The sequence below is a fragment of the Meleagris gallopavo genome, chromosome 10 (assembly GCF_000146605.3).
Source record: "Meleagris gallopavo isolate NT-WF06-2002-E0010 breed Aviagen turkey brand Nicholas breeding stock chromosome 10, Turkey_5.1, whole genome shotgun sequence".
Taxonomy (NCBI): Eukaryota; Metazoa; Chordata; class Aves; order Galliformes; family Phasianidae; genus Meleagris; species Meleagris gallopavo.
In genome coordinates, this window is record NC_015020.2 from 4,109,587 (window position 1) to 4,118,460 (window position 8,874).

Consider the following 8,874-nt stretch of genomic DNA (forward strand, 5'->3'; position numbering starts at 1 on the left):
AACTTTCAGCAATGTATTACATTACCAAAGTATGGTATGCTGAGGATGCTTTAATACTTAAACGCACATTGCTGATGTGAAAGGAATAAGGAAGTGGAATTGTTTAGATTGAGGATTAATGTAAAGGTGGCATAATTACTTGAATGGATGCAGCCAGTCAAATGTAAGAATATTTTAGAGTTAAAAAAGAGGTTGTAAATGAGGAGCTTTGTTTCCAGGTCTTGCATAAAGGGACTGCCCACATCTGCCTTCTCACTCTAGAATATCAATGGCTGTTGGTCACAGTGACCATCACAGAGAATACAAAATATTCTTTCCTCCTTTTCTCCTGAATTGCAAAAACTGTCATTCCCTTCCAGCTACTCTCTACAGCATTCAGCAAAGCTGACTGAAAAGAATGCACATTAGGGCAGGGCTGCCCGAGCTGCTGGGCTGCAGGACCGCAGCTGACCCTCATTCAGTATGCTGCACTTCATCGGGGCACCGGGCAGCACAGCTGCAACTTTTGCCTTCTGCTGCCTACAGCCTTTGAACACTCTTAACTACAATGAGTCAGCTGTTCTGCTTCTGCCTCCCATACACACCTCTAATCACATTACTTCTTCATCAAGCTGGGAGCTCTGCAGGGGTTAACCCTGAAAAATTTTACAGTAAAGGCAGCATTTATTGTGGTGGCAATTACAGAAAGAGAAAAAGCAATTTCATCTTTTGTGTGGCTCACAGTTTCATTAATGCCATATACTTTTAGCCGACTTGAGTTGTTGTGCTTTAACTCAAAAAGACGTGGTACGCAAACCACCAGTGCTGAAATAAGAAATAAAGAAATAATGCAGGGCAAACTTTAACTTCTCAAACACAGGCTTAATTCTTCAAATACCAGTAATGCTTTCATTTGACAGCTTTATTAGTGTCCTAAGCTTCAGGCCAAACTTGCTGTAAACTGCTCAAATGAAGCTGAGAAACAAGAAAAAAATTAAACAGACCTGCAAAGAATTTGTTGCTCCTCCTGTTGTAGCAAGGAACTCTGCTCCTAGTGCTTCCTTAACCTCATGTGTGATGACAAAAGGAACTCAGATGAAAGGCAGCGCACCTGGCAGCAGTGGCTGTGTGGCAACATAGATCTTACGACATTCAGAGATGCTTCTGGGATTCTCTAGTATTGTCACCATGCTAGGCAAAGTCTCTCTACAGTGATAGATATTTTATATCTTTAGCATTCAGTAAGAAGCACACGATACATTACACAAGGACTAATCACAAAAATTATTTTTGTTGACTCTCAAGCTCCAAAATCTCAGAGTTCAGAATTCTGGATAAAGAAAAGTCCCTGATGCTGTCCAACATGTGAACAAATACCAAACACTTGTTCTGAGGCTATCCAAATGTTTCTGGGCAACGTAGTCACAAATAATGAATTATCTTTGCTACACCATGGGATCAGGATGAAGGCAGGCAGCTTATGATCCTCTTTTCATCTATCACTTCACATGGTTACATGAAAACCCACATCAAGTTAAGGGCATGACTACAGTTTAAATAAAGCTAGTACCATACATCTATGTCTAGCGGTTTTTCTACAAGGAGTAATTCAGGAAAGTTTAGATAAATCAACTAAACCCACGATAATAATACATGTAAGTTAAAATGCATTAAATTCCTATGTGGATATTCTCACTGAGAAGTGGTCTGACTTTACTGTAAAAGAGGATTAAGCTACCATGAACTGAGGCCATTCTCCTTCAGAATTAGATCATCCACACAGCAGCTTAAAGCCCTCTAGCTTTAGTGTACTTACCTCACACTTTTCATTCATCTGGATTTTCTTACAATTGGAACAATCCTTGGTTAAATAAAAATCTCCCCTCTTGTATATTTCTGGTTGATATTACAATGCATTACCTGGTTACTTGGAAATGTCTCAAAAATGTCTTGTGAAAAATAAAAAAATAAATCAGCTAAAGCTGTTTTGCAAGTAGCAGAAACAGAGACATCCTTTTGTGGAGGAAAATGACAGTAGCATACCTCAAGCCTTGGGCACTTGACAGATCACTAACTGCAGTGCTGGACTAAGCTTTTCCTAATCTTGAAAAGCAAACAAACAAAGAAACACAACCTTAAATCAATCTTACATCCCATCTGAAAGGATCTGTTCAGATAGAAAAAGACAGGCAAACAAGGCAGCCTCATTGGACAAGGTTGCAATGGAAAGCATCTGGCAACTTTGTCCTCTAGAAGTAAGAGTGGGGCAGGCACAGCACTGGGTGCCCCTTGTCACTGAGCAAAGGATACATTTTTAGAGGTTAAATAAGATGCACTCTGAAATTTACCCATCCCAGGCTCACAGATGAAATGCTAACTAATGAACAAGGAAAAGCAAACACTTTCACAGCCTGTTACCAACTCAGGTGTTAGTTCATCTGAATGATAAATTTTGTATGACTGAAAGAAAATGGATGCAATTCATGTTCCCAAGTAATGCCAAGTGACTGAGATGTAGCAAATAAATACAAAGAAAATAAAGTAAAAAAATATTAACCAAATATTCCCTTTGATTGCTACATAGCAGTTTGGCTTCAAACATCTCAGGGAACAGAGAACACTAATAATGATGCAAAAAAAAAAAAAAATTTAACACTGACTTCATATAGTTTGCTCCAGAACAGACATAGACACATATCTGTAATATATATTTTGAACCCACATATCCATTGTCGCTCCTTACAGATCTGAACTACAAACAGTGATAATGGGAAAGTTTAAGAAAAATCTAACAAAGACAGAGCTCCTGTACTTCAATTTTCTTATTTCTTTGCTTGCCTTCATTATTCCTTGGCTTTCTCAAAACCAAAGAGTAAGGATGTGACTACCCACAGAGGTCTGCAGGTTCCAGTCTCACTGCTGACCCCACACCTGCAACCCAGATACCAAGTACAGACACAGCTCCGAGGTCTGCTGCAGCAGTCCCACATGAGTATGTAGAACCTGCTGTTACTTCAGATCTAGTCTGGTTACTATTATCTCCATGCATCTCCACACAAATCTGGGTTCCTGGAGACCAGAGCCTTAAAACACTTCACCAAGGAAAACCTGTTGCAAGAAAACAGGCAGTTTTGATGCATTTCTGTCAGGGCTCTCCTTCACTAATGCACAAGTTAAGCCAGAAAAAGCACCCCTAAAACCCTGAAAACATAAGTCCTTTCATACTAGCTTTGGTAACATAGATTCCTCCTTATTTGTGAGTTTCGCAACAAATGGATCCAACATGCTGGGATTGCAGTTTGAACTGCACTGCCTTAATTCATTTCTTAAAAAAAAAAAAAATAAAAAAAAAAAAAAAAGGTAGTTTTGATCTGTAGAGCTAAAAAATTCTGCACTCAATGACTCTCTGGAGAGCAGACTCCGTTAGTCTGAAATTCACAACTTTGTCACCCTGTGCCTTTATCTGACCCAATCTGATACCTTCGATATCTACAGAACCCCTTGGCATCCCTCCAACATCCTGCAATCAGGTATCCTAAGGAACAGTGAAAGAGCTCTCCCTGGAAGAGGACAGCTCCTTCTCCCAGAAGGAGACCCTTTGAGCCACAAAGGTTCAAGATCCATCCCTCTCACCCTCTGCTGGGCTATGCTGTCAGTGGGTCTTTAAACAGGACCAAGCTGAGATGTTCAGCCTAAACTGCTGAACGTATGCATGCCAAGTTCTTCTGTCTGGCACAGCCTGAATCTTCTGCATCACAAAGAAATATTACTTGAGGGCATGTATGTCTGCAGCTATTCAATCCATATTTCTCCTGCAAAATTTTCTTCAACATCTGCATCACTCTATGATTATCTGAACACCATTCAATCTACCTTTAACTTGAGTTGCCTAAGTGTATTTGCATGTATATTGTAAGCATTATACTAAATGAGATGGGACCGCCTGCGTAATCATGCCATGACTTCCCCTTAGGGAAGCCTGGTAAAATTATGTTCCATTACATTTGTAAAATACTACCCATTAAAAGCAGGGATAAAACTTTTATGTTCATGTGAAACAAAGCAGAAAAATTCTCCACCCTTTAACTTATATCAATTTTGATACGAAAGAAGCATTTTCCAGGCAAGCAGGGATGCTGATTTTGAACTCACTGTGATGTGCTTTCAGCTTTGATTGTTTGACTGTTAAGCCTGTTTCCAAAATTCTCTCTTTTTTTTTTTCTAATATTATAAAACAACAGAGAACAAAAATAGTTCATCTGCCCTGAAGAGTATAGGCAGTAGTTTTGGAAAAATCTTTCTTGGTGAACTTTCCTTATTCATAAAGGCCCATGTCATGAAAGAGAAAAACGGCACTATTAAGTGTCCTTTACTCTTGCTGCCGGTGAATTCATTGTTTTAATTCCTTGATGCTCTGGCAAACTTTCAAGTATGCCATGGGAGAATTTTAAAAATGAAGCATTCATTTAGGAGTCGCACAGTGGTGATATATACACACAGCTTCAATTTAAACCATTATTGCATACCATCCTTTTCCTTTTATAATAATCCATTAAATGCTTTCAAGTATGGAGAAGAAATAGCAACCTGTAGATCTGAATGGAGCCCAGATGACCTATAAAATACATCCTGCCTCACTGCCTGACTTGTTCCAGCTCTCATCTCTAATGGTTGCTATTGTTATTCTACCATCCAGACAACTACACACATCAATTATACATTCTTCTGGGTCACAAACACATTTTCTTAGGCAACCTTTTTGTCTTAATGCATGACGCTCTCTCTTCAGCCTGTGAACAAAGTTGAAGGTCTTAATATTAAAAAAATATTACTTTTTCTTAAACTGTGTTGATAATTGGAAAATATCTACATTAAAATCAGCAGATAGAGTTTTTTGAACTATTTAAAAGTACTTGTTCGGACCACATATTTTCTCCTATTGCACCAAATGCATTAAGCAGCTCTCTGTGTACAAAGAACATTTTTTCTTTTGTTATATTAGTGCCTGGCAGCATGGCTATAATTAAATGTCCTTTGCTTTCTTTGTTTTATGACACTAACAATTCGATCATCTTAATTGGACTTTCCTTGGCGTATACATAGCTGGCTCAAAAGCAAAACCTTTCCTCTGTGAAACAAACTCAAGATGTAGATTATGGACAATTTCTGACTTTTTTAGAATCTTTGACTTTTGTCTTTTTTTAATGATCCTAATTTCAAAATTTGCAGTTTATCCACTATCATGCAAGTGTAAGACAGCTCTCAATTTTCTATTTTTATTTGCAGATAATAGTCTCAAACAAAATCCTTGCTACATTTCCAAAGCAGTAAAGGCATTTAACTTTTCAAGTTAATCAAGTAAGACAAATAGTTTGGGAAACAAAACATGTCACTTCCAAAGAACTCTTACACATCACATATATGATGTTTCTGTCATTGAAAATATACAGTAGTTGTTTTAAAACACAATCAAATGTAAAAAAAAAAAAAAACAAACAACTTTACCAACAGTTCAGAAATCCCACCTTCTCTTTCTTTAGTGTCAGTGGGATAGCACAGAGAATAAGCAAAGGACAGCCTCATGCTATCTGCAAAGCATGAAGGAAATGGGCTATTTGATAAATATTCACAGAGATGGTCTTGAAGCCCATCTCAGCAGGGCACAGTGCCCAGGCACCAGTTTTGCCCATCTCCAGGAGATGGTGTCAGTTCAGCAGCCAGTGCTTCCAGCAGGGTTTCACCTCTGTTCCTGGGGGTTGGTGGATCACACCTAACCCAGTGTAACTCACTCACTAACGCATGCCATGAAGACCGTGTTAATTTGCAGTCTCCCAAATTTCGTATCCTATCTTAAGTGCTTTCACTTTCCACATTTTTGATAGCTCTGATTTTATCCATGTGAGGACAGAGCCTTAGAGCAAAGCTGCAGTGAAGGCTGTAGCTCTGCAATCTTGCATTTCACCTGCTCACTAGTTTCATGCCTTTAAAGCACTTGATAGGACCCATTTAGCAGAATCCTATTCAGATCTACAAAAACCAAGGGATAAATATTATTTTAACAGGGGTTTCTGGTTGGCTGGTCAGTTTGTTTGTTTGTGAAGGCAAGGGGGTGTTTTAGGTTTAACTTTATTATAACTAAGCCTATATAAATGCAAATACTGTTTCTGTAGATATAATTTCATAAAGCAAAACTCCCCACAATCTTTAGTAGTGAAATTCAAGTGGCAACTGTGACAAGCAAAGAAAAATGAATGCAGTTAACTTCAGCCATCCCTGCTCATCTGAAAACTTGTGTCAGTTCCTAAATAAGCTTTTCATTTTTCTATTCAGTCTGCTGATCTTTGTTGATTTACAGCATGAATGAGCATGGCACATTGCAACTTGTATAGTATATTTTTCCTAAATAATAAAGCATTTATTGCAGAACCATCAAGCCTGCTACTAGCTTTGAATTATTATAGCAATGAAGTGCCATGTTAACAACTCATTTACATTGTTGCAGAAGACTGCATTAGCACTATATGTAATTTAATCTCGATCAGGAGAAGGAACACCCCAAAACACATCTAGAACTGATAAGTTACAACTCAATGACATTTTTCTAACCAATCTTCTCCCAAAATGGGGCTCCATCAAGCCCATCTCATCCTTGACTATGCACAGTGTACAAATTGCTGCTGAACAAATCACTCCCACATGGCCCTCAAAGCTTCAGCAGACCCCAGGCTCTTCCTCTGCTGGAAGGAGGAGAAAGTATAGTATTTATATCTCCATATCAGTAAGTATGGAGATTTGCAAAGATCTTATTGCTTTCCACAGCGCCACTCACCCTTGCGGCAGGTTCCCAGAAGATGACAGTATCTTAGGAAGAAGCTCCTGCTGTTATGCTAACATTCTGGGTGACTACAATAATATAATATTAAAAAAAAAAAAGAATTGGGGAAAAATATCTCCCAGGGTATCTAATATTATCCAGCTGTTAACACGAAAAGATCCTGTTCTTTCATGTTCCTAAAATAGGCTGGATACTACCACAAAGCCTGATTTAGGCAACCATAAATAAAAACAGACCAGACAAATTTTCCTTTCCAGTAAAATAGATGGAATGCATGGATTTCAACATTATACATAACATTTGAGGAGTTATCCAAAGTACCAGTGATTTAATGGTGAGGATAGACTTGATTTGTTGAATAGGGAAGCCTGACTGGAACAAGGTGACTTCATTTTTATTGGATAAAACAGACTTACATGGAAGTAGAAAGAATAATCTATAGATGTGCCATAAGACAGTGGCCAGTCACGTCCCTATCCACTTCTGCCTACAGAGTTTGGTGGCAGAGGAAGACCAATACAGCAAAGAAAATGTTTCAACAGTATTGTTTCAAGATCTTGACATTTAGTTCAGTTATCTATGAGAAATACTGTATTTTTTTAATACCATTTAATTTGTGCCCAAGTCTGTCCAAATTATTCCTGCATAATCTTCCATTGCTATCTAATAAGTTGTAAGAGGCAACATGTTGCTGACTTCTTTAGTTCTCTCATAACCAAGATTTGCCTAAGAAATGCGTTGTACCACATCATCAATCACCTGTCTTTGGCTGTGATTATTCAAGAATAATTTGATTTCCTCAGTCTTCTTTTTTCCTTTTTGTTTTTCTCATAAGACATTTCAAGTCTTGAACCTATTAACATGCTGAAGTGTTACTGTCACTTTCTATTTCACTGAAATTGCTCATAATAGAGGGCAGAATTTTACTTCTTATCTATTAGCTTTATTATTGGTGGCTTTTTCCCCTCTATAGTGTCCCACGATCAGCTCTGATGTTATTCACTTGAAAAAGCCTCCTATTTGAGTTCCATTTCCACCTCTTTCCAGGAGCCAATTACAAATGATCAGTTTACCTTATCTCCTTGAGCTAAACAAGCCAGCAGCTCACCCCTACCACCAGTTGCCTCTTTCAGCCTAGCAAAGGCAGGCAGCTCATCGTAGGCACACAAGTTATATCCAACTAATACAGGTGCTTTCCTAACCAGCAGCAGTGAGGGGTAACATAAAAAGCAGTAGCCACACAGTCAGAACTGCTAAATCTGCCCTGTGTGTGAGATTATCTGTTGTTACTATGAAAATCATACGACTGAAAGGCTACACCCTTAATTAAAAACTCTATCTTACCAATCAATGGCATTTAATATGTTAATCTAACTACTTCAATGCCCCTCCACAAGAATATACTTATTCTGCTTTATTTCACATAAATTACCCAGTCAAAAAATTATTTGAACTATGAGGCAGAAATAAGCAAGCGTTATTGTTTACTGGTTGACCAGATAAGGAGTTAAACGTCTAGAGGTGAAGTGGAGGACAATTAATGTACTAGCCTGCTCAATTATCATACAATGCCCACTTCTCGGGGAATTAGAGCTATTATGATCTACTCCTATGAATAAATGAGAATTTCTGCTCTCAGAGGGCAATGTAATAGTTTTGGAAAAAATCTTTTCATGAGACTGTGGCTTTATCAGTTATATTTTAGAGTCAGTATAAATACTTGTGTATCACAGGATAGGAACTACAGACAAGCTTGTAATTTTAATTTTTGCTCTCATATTATTTCTGTTCATTTCTCCTGTGTTCTTATTCTAGAAGTCAAAACAAAATTAACTTTGGTTTTTCAGGTCTTCTCCTTTTGTAAAATGTTACCAGAAATCTAATATCAAAATAAAGATATAAATAATGATTTGAATAATACAAATTCTGCACAAATTGTTTTCCAATGCAAACAAACACACTCAAAAATGTCTTGATGACATTCAACTGTATTATAACACTTGAAAGATACTCAAACACAGCTTCAAAAATAAGGGGAAAAAATAAGAGTATTTCTATTC